We start from the raw sequence: 19820 nt of genomic DNA on the forward strand, positions 1-19820 counted from the left end.
CTCTCCCTCTCTGTCTCTTTCTTTCTCTTTCTCTCAAATAGCTTAGCATATATATATCTCTCTCTCTAAATGTACCAAAGCATCTCGCTCTCCCTCTATCTCTGTTTCTGTCTCTCTCTTTCTCTGTCTCCCTCTCTGTCTCCAAGGAGCATGTATTCTCTCCCTCACTCTCTCTCTCTCTCTCAAAGAGCCTAGGATCTCTCTGTCTCTCTGTCTGTCTCTCCCTCCCTCAAAGGAGCCTAGCATCTCCTTGTCTGTGTACATCTCTCTTTCGCCCAAAGGAGCCTACAATCTCTCACTCTCCCTCCCTCCCTCTGTCTCAGTTGAGCCTAGCATCTCTCTCTATCTCTGTCTTTCTTAATCTCTTTCTCTCCCTGAAAGAATCCTACAATATATCTCTCTGTCTCACTCAAAGGATTCCAGCATCTCTCCCTTTCTCTCTCTACGAATCCAAGCATCACTCTCTCTCTCAAAGAGCCTACCATCCCTCCCTCTCTGACAAAGTAGCCTAGAATTTATCTCACTCTTTCTCACAAAGGAGATTACCATCTCTCTCTTTCTCTAAGGAGCTAAGCATCTCTCTCTCTATCTCTCTCTCTCTCACCTAGGAGCATATATTTTCTCTCTCCCCCTCTCTCTCTCAAAGGAGCCTCTGATCCCTCTCTCAATGTCTTTCTCTAAAAGGAACCCAGCATCTCTCTGTCTCTCTAGCTCTCCTATTTCTCTCAAAGGAACCTAGCATATCTCTTTCTCTCTCTAAGAAGCCTAGTATATCTCTCTCTCAGAAAGGAGCCTCAGAGCTCTCTCCCTCTGTCTCTCTCAAAGGAGACAAGCATCCATCTCTCTCTCTCTCAGAGCAATCTAGCATCTCTCTCTTTCTCTGTCGCTCTCTAAGAAGCTTAGAAACTCTCTCCCTCACTCAAAGAAGCCCAGCATATCTCTGTCTATCTATCTCTATTTCTCTCATAGGAGCCTACAATCTTTATCTCTTCATCTCTCTCTCAAAGGAGCTTCGCAGCTCTCTCTCTCTCTCCCTCTCTCTCAATCTCTGTCACTCTCTCTCCAAGGAGCATATCGTCTATATTTCTATCTCTCTCTCAATGGAGCCTATGATCTCTCTCTCTCTCTGTCCCCTCTCACTTAAAGTAGAATAGCATACATCTCTCTTTGTATCTCTCCACTTTCTATCAAAGGATCCCAGCATCTCTCTCTCACTCGCTCTCTCCCACTCGCTCTCTCTCTCTCTCTCTCACAGGAGCGTAGCATATCTCTCTCTCCACGTATTCTAGCACCTCTCTCTTTTTCTCTCTCTCTGTCTAAGAAGTCGAGCATCTCTCTCTCTCAAAGGGGAATAGCAACTCTGCCTCTCTATATCTTCACTTTCTCTCAAAGGAGCCTAGAATCTCTCTCTCTTTCTCAAAGGAGACTAGAAACCCTCTCTATCACTCTCTATCTCTCTATAAGGAGCCCAGAATTTATCTCTCTCTCTCTTGTTAACAGGCGCCGAGCATCTCTCTCTCTCTCTTCTCTCCCTCAGTCTCTCTCAAAGGAGCCTGGCATATATCTCTCTGTCTCTTTCTTTCTCTTTCTCTCAAATAGCTTAGCATATCGCTCTCTCTCTAAAAGGACCAACGCATCTCTCTCTCCCTCTCTCTCTGTCTCTTTGTCTCTCTTTCTCTCTTTCCCTCTCTCCCTCTCTCTCTCCAAGGAGCATGTATACTCTCCCTCACTCTCTCTCCCTCTCAAAGGGCCTAGGATACCTCTGTCTCTCTGCCTGTCTCTCTCTCTGTCAAAGGAGCCTAGCATCTCCTTGTCTCTGTACGTCTCTCTTTCGCCCAAAGGAGCCTAGAATCTCTCACTCTCCCTCCCTCCCTCTGTCTCAGTTAAGTCTAGCATCTCTCTCTATGTCTGTCTCTCTAGGTCTCATTCTTTCCCTGAAATAATCCTACAATATATCTCTCTGTCTCACTCAAACGATTCCAGCATCTCTCCCTTTCTCTCTCTACGAATCCAAGCATCACTCACTCTCTCTCTCAAAGAGCCTACCATCCCTCCCTCTCTGACAAAGTAGCCTAGCATTTATCTCTCTCTTTCTCACAAAGGAGATTACCATTTCTCTTTCTCAAAGGAGCTAAGCATCTCTCTCTCTATCTCTCTCTCTCTCTCTCACCTAGGAGCATATATTCTCTCTCTCCCTCTCTGTCTCTTTCTTTCTCTTTCTCTCAAATAGCTTAGCATATATATATCTCTCTCTCTAAATGTACCAAAGCATCTCGCTCTCCCTCTATCTCTGTTTCTGTCTCTCTCTTTCTCTGTCTCCCTCTCTGTCTCCAAGGAGCATGTATTCTCTCCCTCACTCTCTCTCTCTCTCTCAAAGAGCCTAGGATCTCTCTGTCTCTCTGTCTGTCTCTCCCTCCCTCAAAGGAGCCTAGCATCTCCTTGTCTGTGTACATCTCTCTTTCGCCCAAAGGAGCCTACAATCTCTCACTCTCCCTCCCTCCCTCTGTCTCAGTTGAGCCTAGCATCTCTCTCTATCTCTGTCTTTCTTAATCTCTTTCTCTCCCTGAAAGAATCCTACAATATATCTCTCTGTCTCACTCAAAGGATTCCAGCATCTCTCCCTTTCTCTCTCTACGAATCCAAGCATCACTCTCTCTCTCAAAGAGCCTACCATCCCTCCCTCTCTGACAAAGTAGCCTAGAATTTATCTCACTCTTTCTCACAAAGGAGATTACCATCTCTCTCTTTCTCTAAGGAGCTAAGCATCTCTCTCTCTATCTCTCTCTCTCTCACCTAGGAGCATATATTTTCTCTCTCCCCCTCTCTCTCTCAAAGGAGCCTCTGATCCCTCTCTCAATGTCTTTCTCTAAAAGGAACCCAGCATCTCTCTGTCTCTCTAGCTCTCCTATTTCTCTCAAAGGAACCTAGCATATCTCTTTCTCTCTCTAAGAAGCCTAGTATATCTCTCTCTCAGAAAGGAGCCTCAGAGCTCTCTCCCTCTGTCTCTCTCAAAGGAGACAAGCATCCATCTCTCTCTCTCTCAGAGCAATCTAGCATCTCTCTCTTTCTCTGTCGCTCTCTAAGAAGCTTAGAAACTCTCTCCCTCACTCAAAGAAGCCCAGCATATCTCTGTCTATCTATCTCTATTTCTCTCATAGGAGCCTACAATCTTTATCTCTTCATCTCTCTCTCAAAGGAGCTTCGCAGCTCTCTCTCTCTCTCCCTCTCTCTCAATCTCTGTCACTCTCTCTCTCCAAGGAGCATATCGTCTATATTTCTATCTCTCTCTCAATGGAGCCTATGATCTCTCTCTCTCTCTGTCCCCTCTCACTTAAAGTAGAATAGCATACATCTCTCTTTGTATCTCTCCACTTTCTATCAAAGGATCCCAGCATCTCTCTCTCACTCGCTCTCTCCCACTCCCTCTCTCTCTCTCTCTCTCACAGGAGCGTAGCATATCTCTCTCTCCAAGTATTCTAGCACCTCTCTCTTTTTCTCTCTCTATGTCTAAGAAGTCGAGCATCTCTCTCTCTCAAAGGGGAATAGCAACTCTGCCTCTCTATATCTTCACTTTCTCTCAAAGGAGCATAGAATCTCTCTCTCTTTCTCAAAGGAGACTAGAAACCCTCTCTATCACTCTCTATCTCTCTATAAGGAGCCCAGAATTTATCTCTCTCTCTCTCTTGTTAACAGGCGCCGAGCATCTCTCTCTCTCTCTTCTCTCCCTCAGTCTCTCTCAAAGGAGCCTAGCATATATCTCTCTGTCTCTTTCTTCCTCTTTCTCTCAAATAGCTTAGCATCTCTCTTCCTCTCAAAGGACCAAAGAATCTCTCTTTCAACCTCTCTCTGTCTCTGTCTCTCTCTTTCTCTCTTTCTCTCTCTCCCACTCTCTCCCCAAGGAGCTTGTATTCTCTCCTTCACTCTCTCTCTCAAGGAGCCTAGGATCTCTCTCTCTCTCTGTCTGTCTCTCTCTCCCTCAAAGGAGCCTTGAATCTCCATGTCTCTGTATATATCTCCTTCACTCAAAGGAGCCTAGAATCTCTCTCTCCCTCCCTCTCTCTGTCTCAAATGACCCTAGCATTACTCACTATCTCTTTCTCTCTCAGTCTCTTTCTCTCTCAAAGAGTCCTAGAATATATCTCTCTGTCTCATTCAAAGGATTCTAGCATCTCTCTCTTTCTCTCTCTAAGAATCCTTGCATCCCTCACTCTCTCTCTCAAAGAGCCTACCATCCCTCCCTCTCTGACAAAGTAGCCTAGCATTTATCTCTCTCTTTCTCACAAAGGAGATTACCATTTCTCTTTCTCAAAGGAGCTAAGCATCTCTCTCTCTATCTCTCTCTCTCTCTCTCACCTAGGAGCATATATTCTCTCTCTCCCTCTCTGTCTCTTTCTTTCTCTTTCTCTCAAATAGCTTAGCATATATATATCTCTCTCTCTAAATGTACCAAAGCATCTCGCTCTCCCTCTATCTCTGTTTCTGTCTCTCTCTTTCTCTGTCACCCTCTCTGTCTCCAAGGAGCATGTATTCTCTCCCTCACTCTCTCTCTCTCTCTCAAAGAGCCTAGGATCTCTCTGTCTCTCTGTCTGTCTCTCCCTCCCTCAAAGGAGCCTAGCATCTCCTTGTCTGTGTACATCTCTCTTTCGCCCAAAGGAGCCTACAATCTCTCACTCTCCCTCCCTCCCTCTGTCTCAGTTGAGCCTAGCATCTCTCTCTATCTCTGTCTTTCTTAATCTCTTTCTCTCCCTGAAAGAATCCTACAATATATCTCTCTGTCTCACTCAAAGGATTCCAGCATCTCTCCCTTTCTCTCTCTACGAATCCAAGCATCACTCTCTCTCTCAAAGAGCCTACCATCCCTCCCTCTCTGACAAAGTAGCCTAGAATTTATCTCACTCTTTCTCACAAAGGAGATTACCATCTCTCTCTTTCTCTAAGGAGCTAAGCATCTCTCTCTCTATCTCTCTCTCTCTCACCTAGGAGCATATATTTTCTCTCTCCCCCTCTCTCTCTCAAAGGAGCCTCTGATCCCTCTCTCAATGTCTTTCTCTAAAAGGAACCCAGCATCTCTCTGTCTCTCTAGCTCTCCTATTTCTCTCAAAGGAACCTAGCATATCTCTTTCTCTCTCTAAGAAGCCTAGTATATCTCTCTCTCAGAAAGGAGCCTCAGAGCTCTCTCCCTCTGTCTCTCTCAAAGGAGACAAGCATCCATCTCTCTCTCTCTCAGAGCAATCTAGCATCTCTCTCTTTCTCTGTCGCTCTCTAAGAAGCTTAGAAACTCTCTCTCTCACTCAAAGGAGCCCAGCATATCTCTGTCTATCTATCTCTATTTCTCTCATAGGAGCCTACAATCTTTATCTCTTCATCTCTCTCTCAAAGGAGCTTCGCAGCTCTCTCTCTCTCTCCCTCTCTCTCAATCTCTGTCACTCTCTCTCCAAGGAGCATATCGTCTATATTTCTATCTCTCTCTCAATGGAGCCTATGATCTCTCTCTCTCTCTGTCCCCTCTCACTTAAAGTAGAATAGCATACATCTCTCTTTGTATCTCTCCACTTTCTATCAAAGGATCCCAGCATCTCTCTCTCACTCGCTCTCTCCCACTCCCTCTCTCTCTCTCTCTCTCACAGGAGCGTAGCATATCTCTCTCTCCAAGTATTCTAGCACCTCTCTCTTTTTCTCTCTCTCTGTCTAAGAAGTCGAGCATCTCTCTCTCTCAAAGGGGAATAGCAACTCTGCCTCTCTATATCTTCACTTTCTCTCAAAGGAGCATAGAATCTCTCTCTCTTTCTCAAAGGAGACTAGAAACCCTCTCTATCACTCTCTATCTCTCTATAAGGAGCCCAGAATTTATCTCTCTCTCTCTTGTTAACAGGCGCCGAGCATCTCTCTCTCTCTCTTCTCTCCCTCAGTCTCTCTCAAAGGAGCCTAGCATATATCTCTCTGTCTCTTTCTTCCTCTTTCTCTCAAATAGCTTAGCATCTCTCTTCCTCTCAAAGGACCAAAGAATCTCTCTTTCAACCTCTCTCTGTCTCTGTCTCTCTCTTTCTCTCTTTCTCTCTCTCCCACTCTCTCCCCAAGGAGCTTGTATTCTCTCCTTCACTCTCTCTCTCAAGGAGCCTAGGATCTCTCTCTCTCTCTGTCTGTCTCTCTCTCCCTCAAAGGAGCCTTGAATCTCCATGTCTCTGTATATATCTCCTTCACTCAAAGGAGCCTAGAATCTCTCTCTCCCTCCCTCTCTCTGTCTCAAATGACCCTAGCATTACTCACTATCTCTTTCTCTCTCAGTCTCTTTCTCTCTCAAAGAGTCCTAGAATATATCTCTCTGTCTCATTCAAAGGATTCTAGCATCTCTCTCTTTCTCTCTCTAAGAATCCTTGCATCCCTCACTCTCTCTCTCAAAGAGCCTACCATCCCTCCCTCTCTGACAAAGTAGCCTAGCATTTATCTCTCTCTTTCTCACAAAGGAGATTACCATTTCTCTTTCTCAAAGGAGCTAAGCATCTCTCTCTCTATCTCTCTCTCTCTCTCTCACCTAGGAGCATATATTCTCTCTCTCCCTCTCTGTCTCTTTCTTTCTCTTTCTCTCAAATAGCTTAGCATATATATATCTCTCTCTCTAAATGTACCAAAGCATCTCGCTCTCCCTCTATCTCTGTTTCTGTCTCTCTCTTTCTCTGTCACCCTCTCTGTCTCCAAGGAGCATGTATTCTCTCCCTCACTCTCTCTCTCTCTCTCAAAGAGCCTAGGATCTCTCTGTCTCTCTGTCTGTCTCTCCCTCCCTCAAAGGAGCCTAGCATCTCCTTGTCTGTGTACATCTCTCTTTCGCCCAAAGGAGCCTACAATCTCTCACTCTCCCTCCCTCCCTCTGTCTCAGTTGAGCCTAGCATCTCTCTCTATCTCTGTCTTTCTTAATCTCTTTCTCTCCCTGAAAGAATCCTACAATATATCTCTCTGTCTCACTCAAAGGATTCCAGCATCTCTCCCTTTCTCTCTCTACGAATCCAAGCATCACTCTCTCTCTCAAAGAGCCTACCATCCCTCCCTCTCTGACAAAGTAGCCTAGAATTTATCTCACTCTTTCTCACAAAGGAGATTACCATCTCTCTCTTTCTCTAAGGAGCTAAGCATCTCTCTCTCTATCTCTCTCTCTCTCACCTAGGAGCATATATTTTCTCTCTCCCCCTCTCTCTCTCAAAGGAGCCTCTGATCCCTCTCTCAATGTCTTTCTCTAAAAGGAACCCAGCATCTCTCTGTCTCTCTAGCTCTCCTATTTCTCTCAAAGGAACCTAGCATATCTCTTTCTCTCTCTAAGAAGCCTAGTATATCTCTCTCTCAGAAAGGAGCCTCAGAGCTCTCTCCCTCTGTCTCTCTCAAAGGAGACAAGCATCCATCTCTCTCTCTCTCAGAGCAATCTAGCATCTCTCTCTTTCTCTGTCGCTCTCTAAGAAGCTTAGAAACTCTCTCTCTCACTCAAAGGAGCCCAGCATATCTCTGTCTATCTATCTCTATTTCTCTCATAGGAGCCTACAATCTTTATCTCTTCATCTCTCTCTCAAAGGAGCTTCGCAGCTCTCTCTCTCTCTCCCTCTCTCTCAATCTCTGTCACTCTCTCTCCAAGGAGCATATCGTCTATATTTCTATCTCTCTCTCAATGGAGCCTATGATCTCTCTCTCTCTCTGTCCCCTCTCACTTAAAGTAGAATAGCATACATCTCTCTTTGTATCTCTCCACTTTCTATCAAAGGATCCCAGCATCTCTCTCTCACTCGCTCTCTCCCACTCCCTCTCTCTCTCTCTCTCTCACAGGAGCGTAGCATATCTCTCTCTCCAAGTATTCTAGCACCTCTCTCTTTTTCTCTCTCTCTGTCTAAGAAGTCGAGCATCTCTCTCTCTCAAAGGGGAATAGCAACTCTGCCTCTCTATATCTTCACTTTCTCTCAAAGGAGCATAGAATCTCTCTCTCTTTCTCAAAGGAGACTAGAAACCCTCTCTATCACTCTCTATCTCTCTATAAGGAGCCCAGAATTTATCTCTCTCTCTCTTGTTAACAGGCGCCGAGCATCTCTCTCTCTCTCTTCTCTCCCTCAGTCTCTCTCAAAGGAGCCTAGCATATATCTCTCTGTCTCTTTCTTCCTCTTTCTCTCAAATAGCTTAGCATCTCTCTTCCTCTCAAAGGACCAAAGAATCTCTCTTTCAACCTCTCTCTGTCTCTGTCTCTCTCTTTCTCTCTTTCTCTCTCTCCCACTCTCTCCCCAAGGAGCTTGTATTCTCTCCTTCACTCTCTCTCTCAAGGAGCCTAGGATCTCTCTCTCTCTCTGTCTGTCTCTCTCTCCCTCAAAGGAGCCTTGAATCTCCATGTCTCTGTATATATCTCCTTCACTCAAAGGAGCCTAGAATCTCTCTCTCCCTCCCTCTCTCTGTCTCAAATGACCCTAGCATTACTCACTATCTCTTTCTCTCTCAGTCTCTTTCTCTCTCAAAGAGTCCTAGAATATATCTCTCTGTCTCATTCAAAGGATTCTAGCATCTCTCTCTTTCTCTCTCTAAGAATCCTTGCATCCCTCACTCTCTCTCTCAAAGAGCCTACCATCCCTCCCTCTCTGACAAAGTAGCCTAGCATTTATCTCTCTCTTTCTCACAAAGGAGATTACCATTTCTCTTTCTCAAAGGAGCTAAGCATCTCTCTCTCTATCTCTCTCTCTCTCTCTCACCTAGGAGCATATATTCTCTCTCTCCCTCTCTGTCTCTTTCTTTCTCTTTCTCTCAAATAGCTTAGCATATATATATCTCTCTCTCTAAATGTACCAAAGCATCTCGCTCTCCCTCTATCTCTGTTTCTGTCTCTCTCTTTCTCTGTCACCCTCTCTGTCTCCAAGGAGCATGTATTCTCTCCCTCACTCTCTCTCTCTCTCTCAAAGAGCCTAGGATCTCTCTGTCTCTCTGTCTGTCTCTCCCTCCCTCAAAGGAGCCTAGCATCTCCTTGTCTGTGTACATCTCTCTTTCGCCCAAAGGAGCCTACAATCTCTCACTCTCCCTCCCTCCCTCTGTCTCAGTTGAGCCTAGCATCTCTCTCTATCTCTGTCTTTCTTAATCTCTTTCTCTCCCTGAAAGAATCCTACAATATATCTCTCTGTCTCACTCAAAGGATTCCAGCATCTCTCCCTTTCTCTCTCTACGAATCCAAGCATCACTCTCTCTCTCAAAGAGCCTACCATCCCTCCCTCTCTGACAAAGTAGCCTAGAATTTATCTCACTCTTTCTCACAAAGGAGATTACCATCTCTCTCTTTCTCTAAGGAGCTAAGCATCTCTCTCTCTATCTCTCTCTCTCTCACCTAGGAGCATATATTTTCTCTCTCCCCCTCTCTCTCTCAAAGGAGCCTCTGATCCCTCTCTCAATGTCTTTCTCTAAAAGGAACCCAGCATCTCTCTGTCTCTCTAGCTCTCCTATTTCTCTCAAAGGAACCTAGCATATCTCTTTCTCTCTCTAAGAAGCCTAGTATATCTCTCTCTCAGAAAGGAGCCTCAGAGCTCTCTCCCTCTGTCTCTCTCAAAGGAGACAAGCATCCATCTCTCTCTCTCTCAGAGCAATCTAGCATCTCTCTCTTTCTCTGTCGCTCTCTAAGAAGCTTAGAAACTCTCTCTCTCACTCAAAGGAGCCCAGCATATCTCTGTCTATCTATCTCTATTTCTCTCATAGGAGCCTACAATCTTTATCTCTTCATCTCTCTCTCAAAGGAGCTTCGCAGCTCTCTCTCTCTCTCCCTCTCTCTCAATCTCTGTCACTCTCTCTCCAAGGAGCATATCGTCTATATTTCTATCTCTCTCTCAATGGAGCCTATGATCTCTCTCTCTCTCTGTCCCCTCTCACTTAAAGTAGAATAGCATACATCTCTCTTTGTATCTCTCCACTTTCTATCAAAGGATCCCAGCATCTCTCTCTCACTCGCTCTCTCCCACTCCCTCTCTCTCTCTCTCTCTCACAGGAGCGTAGCATATCTCTCTCTCCAAGTATTCTAGCACCTCTCTCTTTTTCTCTCTCTCTGTCTAAGAAGTCGAGCATCTCTCTCTCTCAAAGGGGAATAGCAACTCTGCCTCTCTATATCTTCACTTTCTCTCAAAGGAGCCTACAATCTCTCACTCTCCCTCCCTCCCTCTGTCTCAGTTGAGCCTAGCATCTCTCTCTATCTCTGTCTTTCTTAATCTCTTTCTCTCCCTGAAAGAATCCTACAATATATCTCTCTGTCTCACTCAAAGGATTCCAGCATCTCTCCCTTTCTCTCTCTACGAATCCAAGCATCACTCTCTCTCTCAAAGAGCCTACCATCCCTCCCTCTCTGACAAAGTAGCCTAGAATTTATCTCACTCTTTCTCACAAAGGAGATTACCATCTCTCTCTTTCTCTAAGGAGCTAAGCATCTCTCTCTCTCTCACCTAGGAGCATATATTTTCTCTCTCCCCCTCTCTCTCTCAAAGGAGCCTCTGATCCCTCTCTCAATGTCTTTCTCTAAAAGGAACCCAGCATCTCTCTGTCTCTCTAGCTCTCCTATTTCTCTCAAAGGAACCTAGCATATCTCTTTCTCTCTCTAAGAAGCCTAGTATATCTCTCTCTCAGAAAGGAGCCTCAGAGCTCTCTCCCTCTGTCTCTCTCAAAGGAGACAAGCATCCATCTCTCTCTCTCTCTCAGAGCAATCTAGCATCTCTCTCTTTCTCTGTCGCTCTCTAAGAAGCTTAGAAACTCTCTCTCTCACTCAAAGAAGCCCAGCATATCTCTGTCTATCTATCTCTATTTCTCTCATAGGAGCCTACAATCTTTATCTCTTCATCTCTCTCTCAAAGGAGCTTCGCAGCTCTCTCTCTCTCTCCCTCTCTCTCAATCTCTGTCACTCTCTCTCCAAGGAGCATATCGTCTATATTTCTATCTCTCTCTCAATGGAGCCTATGATCTCTCTCTCTCTCTGTCCCCTCTCACTTAAAGTAGAATAGCATACATCTCTCTTTGTATCTCTCCACTTTCTATCAAAGGATCCCAGCATCTCTCTCTCACTCGCTCTCTCCCACTCCCTCTCTCTCTCTCTCTCTCTCACAGGAGCGTAGCATATCTCTCTCTCCAAGTATTCTAGCACCTCTCTCTTTTTCTCTCTCTCTGTCTAAGAAGTCGAGCATCTCTCTCTCTCAAAGGGGAATAGCAACTCTGCCTCTCTATATCTTCACTTTCTCTCAAAGGAGCCTAGAATCTCTCTCTCTTTCTCAAAGGAGACTAGAAACCCTCTCTATCACTCTCTATCTCTCTATAAGGAGCCCAGAATTTATCTCTCTCTCTCTTGTTAACAGGCGCCGAGCATCTCTCTCTCTCTCTTCTCTCCCTCAGTCTCTCTCAAAGGAGCCTAGCATATATCTCTCTGTCTCTTTCTTCCTCTTTCTCTCAAATAGCTTAGCATCTCTCTTCCTCTCAAAGGACCAAAGAATCTCTCTTTCAACCTCTCTCTGTCTCTGTCTCTCTCTTTCTCTCTTTCTCTCTCTCCCACTCTCTCCCCAAGGAGCTTGTATTCTCTCCTTCACTCTCTCTCTCAAAGAGCCTAGGATCTCTCTCTCTCTCTGTCTGTCTCTCTCTCCCTCAAAGGAGCCTTGAATCTCCATGTCTCTGTATATATCTCCTTCACTCAAAGGAGCCTAGAATCTCTCTCTCCCTCCCTCTCTCTGTCTCAAATGACCCTAGCATTACTCACTATCTCTTTCTCTCTCAGTCTCTTTCTCTCTCAAAGAGTCCTAGAATATATCTCTCTGTCTCATTCAAAGGATTCTAGCATCTCTCTCTTTCTCTCTCTAAGAATCCTTGCATCCCTCACTCTCTCTCTCAAAGGAGCCTATCATCCCTCCCTCTCTGACAATGTAGCCGAGCATCTCGCTCTCTCTTTCTCTCAAAGGAGATTACCATCTCTCTCTTTCTCAAAGGAGCTAAGCATCTCTCTCTCTGTCTCTCTCGATCTCACCTAGGAGCATATATTCTCTGTCTCTCCCTCTCTCTCTCAAAGGAGCCTCTGATCCCTCTCTCACTGTATCTCTTTCTCTAAAAGGAGCCCAGCATGTCTCTGTCTCTCTAGCTCTCCTCTTTCTCTAAAAGAGCTAAGCATATCTATTTCTCTTTCAAAGGAGCCTAGTATCTCTCTCTCTCACAGAAAGGAGCCTCAGAGCTCTCTCTCTGTCTCTCTCAAAGGAGACAACCATCTCTCCCTCTGTCTCTCTCAAAGGAGACAAGCATCTATCTATCTATCTATCTCAAAGGAATCTAGCATCTCTCTCTTTCTCTGTCGCTCTCTAAGAAGCTTAGAAACTCTCTCACACAAAGGAGCCCAGCATATCTCTGTCTATCTATCTCTATTTATCTCATAGGAGCCTACAATCTTTATCTCTCCATCGCTCTCTCTAAAAGGAGCTTCGCACCTCTCTCTCTCTCCCTATTTCTCAAACTCTCTCACACTCTCTCCAAGGAGCATATCGTCTATATTTCTCTCTCTCTCTCTCAATGGAGCCTATGATCCCTCTCTCTCTGTCCTCTCTCTCTTAAAGTAGAATAGCATACATCTCTCTTTGTATCTCTCCACTTTCTATCAAAGGATCCCAGCATCTCTCTCTCACTCGCTCTCTCCCACTCCCTCCCTCTCTCTCTCTCAAAGGAGCGTAGCATATCTCTCTCTCCAAGTATTCTAGCACCTCTCTCTTTTTCTCTCTCTCTGTCTAAGAAATCTAGCATCTCTCCCTCTCAAAGGGGAATAGCAACGCTGCCTCTCTATATCTTCACTTTCTCTCAAAGGAGCCTAGAATCTCTCTCTTTCTCAAAGGAGACTATAAAACCTCTCTCTCACTCTCTATCTCTCTCTAAGAAGCCCAGCATTTATCTCTCTCACTCTTGTTCACAGGCGCCTAGCATCTCTCTCTCTCTCTCTTCTCTCCCTCAGTCTCTCTCAAAGGAGCCTAGCATATATCTCTCTGTCTCTTTCTTTCTCTTTCTCTCAAATAGCTTAGCATATCGCTCTCTCTCTAAAAGGACCAACGCATCTCTCTCTCCCTCTCTCTCTGTCTCTTTGTCTCTCTTTATCTCTTTCCCTCTCTCCCTCTCTCTCTCCAAGGAGCATGTATACTCTCCCTCACTCTCTCTCCCTCTCAAAGGGCCTAGGATACCTCTGTCTCTCTGCCTGTCTCTCTCTCTGTCAAAGGAGCCTAGCATCTCCTTGTCTCTGTACGTCTCTCTTTCGCCCAAAGGAGCCTAGAATCTCTCACTCTCCCTCCCTCCCTCTGTCTCAGTTAAGTCTAGCATCTCTCTCTATGTCTGTCTCTCTAGGTCTCATTCTTTCCCTGAAATAATCCTACAATATATCTCTCTGTCTCACTCAAACGATTCCAGCATCTCTCCCTTTCTCTCTCTACGAATCCAAGCATCACTCACTCTCTCTCTCAAAGAGCCTACCATCCCTCCCTCTCTGACAAAGTAGCCTAGCATTTATCTCTCACTTTCTCACAAAGGAGATTACCATTTTTCTTTCTCAAAGGAGCTAAGCATCTCTCTCTCTATCTCTCTCTCTCTCACCTAGGAGCATATATTCTCTCTCTCCCTCTCTGTCTCTTTCTTTCTCTTTCTCTCAAATAGCTTAGCATATATATATATATATATATATCTCTAAATGTACCAGAGCATCTCGCTCTCCCTCTCTCTCTGTCTCTGTCTCTCTCTTTCTCTCTCTCCCTCTCTCTCTCCAAGGAGCATTTATTCTCTCCCTCACTCTCTCTCTCTCTCTCAAAGAGTCTAGGATCTCTCTGTCTCTCTGTCTGTCTCTCCCTCCCTCAAAGGAGCCTAGCATCTCCTTGTCTCTGTAAATACCTCTTTCACCCAAAGGAGATTAGAATCTCTCAGTCTCCCTCCCTCTCTCTGTCTCAATTGAGCCTAGCATCTCTCTCTATCTCTGTCTCTCTTAGTTTCTTTCTCTCCCTGAAAGAATCCTACAATATATCTCTCTGTCTCACTCAAAGGATTCCAGCATCTCTCCCTTTCTCTCTCTACGAATCCAAGCATCACTCACTCTTTTTCTCAAAGAGCCTACCATCCCTCCCTCTCTGACAAAGTAGCCTAGAATTTATCTCACTCTTTCTCACAAAGGAGACTACCATCTCTCTCTTTCTCAAAGGAGGTAAGCATCTCTCTCTCTATCTCTCTCTCTCTCTCACCTACGAGCATATATTCTCTCTCTCCCCCTCTCTCTCTCAAAGGAGCCTCTGATCCCTCTCTCACTGTCTCTCTTTCTCTAAAAGGAACCCAGAATCTCTCTGTATCTCTAGCTCTCCTATTTCTCTCAAAGGAGCCTAGCATATCTCTTTCTCTCTCTAATTAGCCTAGTATATCTCTCTCTCAGAAAGGAGCCACAGAACTCTCTCCCTCTGTCTCTCTCAAAGGAGACATGCATCCATCTCTCTCTCTCTCAGAGGAATCTAGCATCTCTCTCTTTCTCTGTCGCTCTCTAAGAAGCTTAGAAACTCTCTCTCTCACTCAAAGGAGCCCAGCATATCTCTGTCTATCTATCCCTATTTCTCTCATAGGAGCCTACAATCTTTATCTCTTCATCTCTCTCTCAAAGGAGCTTCGCAGCTCTCTCTCTCTCCCTCTCTCTCAATCTCTGTCACTCTCTCTCCAAGGAGCATATCGTCTATATTTCTCTCTCTCTCAATGGAGCCTATGATCTCTCTCTCTCTGTACGCTCTCTCTTAAAGTATAATAGCATACATCTCTCTTTGTGTCTCTCCACTTTCTATCAAAGGATCCCAGCATCTCTCTCTCACTCGCTCTCTCCCACTCCTTCTCTCTCTCTCTCTCTCTCACAGGAGCGTAGCATATTTCTCTCTCCAAGTATTCTAGCACCTCTCTCTTTTTCTCTCTCTCTGTGTAAGAAGTCGAGCATCTCTCTCTCTCAAAGGGGAATAGCAACTCTGCCTCTCTATATCTTCACTTTCTCTCAAAGGAGCCTAGAATCTCCCTCTCTTTCTCAAAGGAGACTAGAAACCCTCTCTATCACTCTCTATCTCTCTATAAGGAGCCCAGAATTTATCTCTCTCTCTCTTGTTAACAGGCGCCGAGCATCTCTCTCTCTCTCTTCTCTCCCTCAGTCTCTCTCAAAGGAGCCTAGCATATATCTCTCTGTCTCTTTCTTTCTCTTTCTCTCAAATAGCTTAGCATATCGCTCTCTCTCTAAAAGGACCAACGCATCTCTCTCTCCCTCTCTCTCTGTCTCTTTGTCTCTCTTCCTCTCTTTCCCTCTCTCCCTCTCTCTCTCCAAGGAGCATGTATACTCTCCCTCACTCTCTCTCCCTCTCAAAGGGCCTAGGATACCTCTGTCTCTCTGCCTGTCTCTCTCTCTGTCAAAGGAGCCTAGCATATATCTCTCTGTCTCTTTCTTTCTCTTTCTCTCAAATAGCTTAGCATATCGCTCTCTCTCTAAAAGGACCAACGCATCTCTCTCTCCCTCTCTCTCTGTTTCTTTGTCTCTCTTTCTCTCTTTCCCTCTCTCCCTCTCTCTCTCCAAGGAGCATGTATACTCTCCCTCACTCTCTCTCCCTCTCAAAGGGCCTAGGATACCTCTGTCTCTCTGCCTGTCTCTCTCTCTGTCAATGGAGCCTAGCATCTCCTTGTCTCTGTACGTCTCTCTTTCGTCCAAAGGAGCCTAGAATCTCTCACTCTCCCTCCCTCCCTCTGTCTCAGTTAAGTCTAGCATCTCTCTCTATGTCTGTCTCTCTAGGTCTCATTCTTTCCCTGAAATAATCCTACAATATATCTCTCTGTCTCACTCAAACGATTCCAGCATCTCTCCCTTTCTCTCTCTACGAATCCAAGCATCACTCACTCTCTCTCTCAAAGAGCCTACCATCCCTCCCTCTCTGACAAAGTAGCCTAGCATTTATCTCTCTCTTTCTCACAAAGGAGATTACCATTTCTCTTTCTCAAAGGAGCTAAGCATCTCTCTCTCTCTCTCTCTCTCTCTCTCTCACCTAGGAGCATATATTCTCTCTCTCCCTCTCTGTCTCTTTCTTTCTCTTTCTCTCAAATAGCTTAGCATATATATATATCTCTCTCTAAATGTACCAAAGCATCTCGCTCTCCCTCTATCTCTGTTTCTGTCTCTCTCTTTCTCTGTCTCCCTCTCTGTCTCCAAGGAGCATGTATTCTCTCCCTCACTCTCTCTCTCTCTCTCAAAGAGCCTAGGATCTCTCTCTCTCTCTGTCTGTCTCTCTATCCCTCAAAGGAGCCTTGAATCTCCATGTCTCTGTATATATCTCTTTTACTCAAAGGAGCCTAGAATCTCTCTCTCCCTCCCTCTCTCTGTCTCAAATGACCCTAGCATTACTCACTATCTCTTTCTCTCTCAGTCTCTTTCTCTCTCAAAGAATCCTAGAATATATCTCTCTGTCTCATTCAAAGGATTCTAGCATCTCTCTCTTTCTCTCTCTAAGAATCCTTGCATCCCTCACTCTCTCTCTCAAAGGAGCATATCATCCCTCCCGCTCTGACAATGTAGCCGAGCATCTCGCTCTCTCTTTCTCTCAAAGGAGATTACCATCTCTCTCTTTCTCAAAGGAGCTAAGCATCTCTCTCTCTGTCTCTCTCGATCTCACCTAGGAGCATATATTCTCTCTCTCTCCCTCTCTCTCTCAAAGGAGCCTCTGATCCCTCTCTCACTGTCTCTCTTTCTCTAAAAGGAGCCCAGCATTTCTCAGTCTCTCTAGCTCCCTCTTTATATAAAGGGGCCTAGCATATCTCTTTCTCTCTCAAAGGAGCCTAGTAGCTCTCTCTCTCTCAGAAAGGAGAATCAGAGATCTCTCCCTCTGTCGCTCTCAAAGGAGACAAGCATCCATCTCTCTCTCTCTCTCAGAGGAATCTAGCATATCTCTCTTTCTCTGTCGCTCTCTAAGAAGCTTAGAAACTCTCTCTCTTACTCAAAGGAGCCCAGCATATCTCTGTCTATCTATCTCTATTTCTCTCATAGGAGCCTACAATCTTTATCTCTTCATCTCTCTCTCAAAGGAGCTTCGCAGCTCTCTCTCTCTCTCCCTCTCTCTCAATCTCTGTCACTCTCTCTCCAAGGAGCATATCGTCTATATTTCTATCTCTCTCTCAATGGAGCCTATGATCTCTCTCTCTCTCTGTCCCCTCTCACTTAAAGTAGAATAGCATACATCTCTCTTTGTATCTCTCCACTTTCTATCAAAGGATCCCAGCATCTCTCTCTCACTCGCTCTCTCCCACTCCCTCTCTCTCTCTCTCTCTCACAGGAGCTTAGCATATATCTCTCTCCAAGTATTCTAGCACCTCTCTCTTTTTCTCTCTCTCTGTCTAAGAAGTCGAGCATCTCTCTCTCTCAAAGGGGAATAGCAACTCTGCCTCTCTATATCTTCACTTTCTCTCAAAGGAGCATAGAATCTCTCTCTCTTTCTCAAAGGAGACTAGAAACCCTCTCTATCACTCTCTATCTCTCTATAAGGAGCCCAGAATTTATCTCTCTCTCTCTTGTTAACAGGCGCCGAGCATCTCTCTCTCTCTCTTCTCTCCCTCAGTCTCTCTCAAAGGAGCCTAGCATATATCTCTCTGTCTCTTTCTTCCTCTTTCTCTCAAATAGCTTAGCATCTCTCTTCCTCTCAAAGGACCAAAGAATCTCTCTTTCAACCTCTCTCTGTCTCTGTCTCTCTCTTTCTCTCTTTCTCTCTCTCCCACTCTCTCCCCAAGGAGCTTGTATTCTCTCCTTCACTCTCTCTCTCAAAGAGCCTAGGATCTCTCTCTCTCTCTGTCTGTCTCTCTCTCCCTCAAAGGAGCCTTGAATCTCCATGTCTCTGTATATATCTCCTTCACTCAAAGGAGCCTAGAATCTCTCTCTCCCTCCCTCTCTCTGTCTCAAATGACCCTAGCATTACTCACTATCTCTTTCTCTCTCAGTCTCTTTCTCTCTCAAAGAGTCCTAGAATATATCTCTCTGTCTCATTCAAAGGATTCTAGCATCTCTCTCTTTCTCTCTCTAAGAATCCTTGCATCCCTCACTCTCTCTCTCAAAGGAGCCTATCATCCCTCCCTCTCTGACAATGTAGCCGAGCATCTCGCTCTCTCTTTCTCTCAAAGGAGATTACCATCTCTCTCTTTCTCAAAGGAGCTAAGCATCTCTCTCTCTGTCTCTCTCGATCTCACCTAGGAGCATATATTCTCTGTCTCTCCCTCTCTCTCTCAAAGGAGCCTCTGATCCCTCTCTCACTGTATCTCTTTCTCTAAAAGGAGCCCAGCATGTCTCTGTCTCTCTAGCTCTCCTCTTTCTCTAAAAGAGCTAAGCATATCTATTTCTCTTTCAAAGGAGCCTAGTATCTCTCTCTCTCACAGAAAGGAGCCTCAGAGCTCTCTCTCTGTCTCTCTCAAAGGAGACAACCATCTCTCCCTCTGTCTCTCTCAAAGGAGACAAGCATCTATCTATCTATCTATCTCAAAGGAATCTAGCATCTCTCTCTTTCTCTGTCGCTCTCTAAGAAGCTTAGAAACTCTCTCTCTCACACAAAGGAGCCCAGCATATCTCTGTCTATCTATCTCTATTTATCTCATAGGAGCCTACAATCTTTATCTCTCCATCGCTCTCTCTAAAAGGAGCTTCGCACCTCTCTCTCTCTCCCTATTTCTCAAACTCTCTCACACTCTCTCCAAGGAGCATATCGTCTATATTTCTCTCTCTCTCTCTCAATGGAGCCTATGATCCCTCTCTCTCTGTCCTCTCTCTCTTAAAGTAGAATAGCATACATCTCTCTTTGTATCTCTCCACTTTCTATCAAAGGATCCCAGCATCTCTCTCTCACTCGCTCTCTCCCACTCCCTCCCTCTCTCTCTCTCAAAGGAGCGTAGCATATCTCTCTCTCCAAGTATTCTAGCACCTCTCTCTTTTTCTCTCTCTCTGTCTAAGAAATCTAGCATCTCTCCCTCTCAAAGGGGAATAGCAACGCTGCCTCTCTATATCTTCACTTTCTCTCAAAGGAGCCTAGAATCTCTCTCTTTCTCAAAGGAGACTATAAAACCTCTCTCTCACTCTCTATCTCTCTCTAAGAAGCCCAGCATTTATCTCTCTCACTCTTGTTCACAGGCGCCTAGCATCTCTCTCTCTCTCTCTTCTCTCCCTCAGTCTCTCTCAAAGGAGCCTAGCATATATCTCTCTGTCTCTTTCTTTCTCTTTCTCTCAAATAGCTTAGCATATCGCTCTCTCTCTAAAAGGACCAACGCATCTCTCTCTCCCTCTCTCTCTGTCTCTTTGTCTCTCTTTATCTCTTTCCCTCTCTCCCTCTCTCTCTCCAAGGAGCATGTATACTCTCCCTCACTCTCTCTCCCTCTCAAAGGGCCTAGGATACCTCTGTCTCTCTGCCTGTCTCTCTCTCTGTCAAAGGAGCCTAGCATCTCCTTGTCTCTGTACGTCTCTCTTTCGCCCAAAGGAGCCTAGAATCTCTCACTCTCCCTCCCTCCCTCTGTCTCAGTTAAGTCTAGCATCTCTCTCTATGTCTGTCTCTCTAGGTCTCATTCTTTCCCTGAAATAATCCTACAATATATCTCTCTGTCTCACTCAAACGATTCCAGCATCTCTCCCTTTCTCTCTCTACGAATCCAAGCATCACTCACTCTCTCTCTCAAAGAGCCTACCATCCCTCCCTCTCTGACAAAGTAGCCTAGCATTTATCTCTCACTTTCTCACAAAGGAGATTACCATTTTTCTTTCTCAAAGGAGCTAAGCATCTCTCTCTCTATCTCTCTCTCTCTCACCT

This window comes from Manis pentadactyla, chromosome 15, assembly GCF_030020395.1.
Source record: "Manis pentadactyla isolate mManPen7 chromosome 15, mManPen7.hap1, whole genome shotgun sequence".
NCBI lineage: Eukaryota > Metazoa > Chordata > Mammalia > Pholidota > Manidae > Manis > Manis pentadactyla.